The sequence below is a fragment of the Vigna unguiculata genome, chromosome 8, assembly GCF_037176805.1.
Source record: "Vigna unguiculata cultivar grain cowpea cultivar isolate G323 ecotype 2 chromosome 8, ASM3717680v1, whole genome shotgun sequence".
Lineage (NCBI taxonomy): Eukaryota > Viridiplantae > Streptophyta > Magnoliopsida > Fabales > Fabaceae > Vigna > Vigna unguiculata.
In genome coordinates, this window is record NC_140799.1 from 13,815,546 (window position 1) to 13,817,519 (window position 1,974).

Sequence of the window (1,974 nt, forward strand, 5' to 3'; positions counted from 1 at the left end):
AATTATGAAATTCCTTGTCTCCCACTTCACACCACAGAACGCACCATTTTTATAGAGCGAGAGACGCTTTCACATCTTCTTAGGCTGGGGAGAGGAAAGGTTCCCTTTTCACATCTTTCAAGTACCACTTGTATGCTCATGTTCATTCAAGCTTGTGGTCAGATCTCATTCTTTCAAGTACCACTTGTATGCTCTGTTGCCTAGATATTTGGTCAATTATCACACTTTTACTTTCTGTTTTATTATTGGTATCTTGATATACCTTAGTTTTCTTTCTGATAAGATAACTATAAAATCTTTATACTCTAAGCTTCGTCTCCTTTTGATATTTAATTTATGTAATGTTTTATTTAAATAGATTTACCTATTAAAATAAACGTTACATGAAATATGAGTTTACAATTCAAGTCAATAATTTGAGTTTACTTAACTCTAACAAATCTATATAAATTCTTGAATTTGAGAAACTTGATCTCAACTGCTTCTCGTGGCAGCTGCACCCCTTTCACTGCACCAGGGAATTAAAGAAAGTGTTGCCAATTGATATTGCTGCAGTAGAATTTTCACTGCACCGCAAGAAAAGAGTTGTTATTTGAACAAACCAGAAAGACTGCACCAGCTAATCTAGATGCTGCCACAAAAGCACCGCTTCAGCTACTCTCTTGCATCTTATCACCGCATCAAATTTTGTTCAAAAACCCAGCCTGCGAGTTTGAGAAGCGAGCCAACTTTCAACTCTGCACACCACTTAATGTTGTATTTAATCTAACTTCTAAATCAATTTGTGGACCACTCCAAAACAGCCACCACGATTATGCACTAACTTTTCACCCTACTAGCTTGTTGAAGACCAGATTGGACCATAACTAAGCAGGCCACAAACTACACCAAAATAACCAAAAGAGTCACTGATTCATTAATAAAACACAGCACCGCTTGAAGCAAAACACCCATGTTTTTCTAGTAGTGTGGTGAATCCTTGGCTGAGTACACCCCTGCAAGTGGCAGATTACCCAAGCTGCACCGAGAAACCAAAATAGCATGCCCATCAAAATCACTACCTCGAACCATGAAAGACCAATCCTGCACCACAAGAGAGTAGCCGCTGCAGTTTCTAGAAACACACTGCACTGCTGGGAATTTTTCCTTCAAACAAATGAAATGTAGTTGCGTGATGTTTCCAGCCACGTCCAACACCAATTCACGCCACTTGAGCCACCCTTTTTCAATCAGATAATTTTATTTTTAAAATCAATTTATGTAAATTAGTTACTCAACCTTAATCGATTAATAAATTATCTCTAGAATCTCAGAAACAAAATAAATCAACAACTATCCATGTATCACTAAAAATCCACAACTGAATTTCAATCCCCAATGTAGAGACAAGATTTAACCATCTAATAAACATTTGGGTCAAATACGAAACCCTAAGTAATGAATTAAGAATGAACAGGAACCATCAGAAACCAAAATTTTATCCCCAATAGCTATAAATGCTGTACGGTCCGCATCATGGCTAGGTTAAAAAACCCCATCACACGGTTCCCTTGTCCAATTTGAATTCAAATCAAACAATTAAAAATAAAAAAATGCAAAAGCCATAAACATTAATTTGAAAAAATAACTAAACATTGTCGTTATAGAGAAAATAGAGCTCAGAAGTAATGGGTTGAGAAACTTATCAGCACTGAATAATCAGAGTGGTGCATGACTTTCTCTAGAACTCATCACAGCCCGAAACTTTCAGTGTTCCGTTCAAATAAACCGAAAAACATAAATAAATAAAAATAAATAAATAAAAACAGAGGCAGAAAAAGTGAAAGCGGAAAACTGAGAGAGTGGGAAAATAAGTCGATGAATGAAGCAAGGTTGCAAGGTCGGTTATATAAGAGAGAATAGACGAACCCTAATTCACTATTTGAAAGTTTGTTGGTTTTCTGATAAATGCACCCGCTCTTCTTGGTTTTTTCT

General features: G+C 36.3%; 1 non-coding gene across 1 annotated transcript; it reads right to left on the bottom strand.

The window, feature by feature from the left end:
• Nucleotides 1–1,654: 1,654 nt before the first annotated feature.
• On the bottom strand, nucleotides 1,655–1,739 carry LOC114195731 (small nucleolar RNA Z221/R21b). Its single transcript, XR_003606564.1, has one exon. It is a non-coding gene; the product is annotated as a small nucleolar RNA Z221/R21b (small nucleolar RNA).
• Nucleotides 1,740–1,974: the final 235 nt, after the last annotated feature.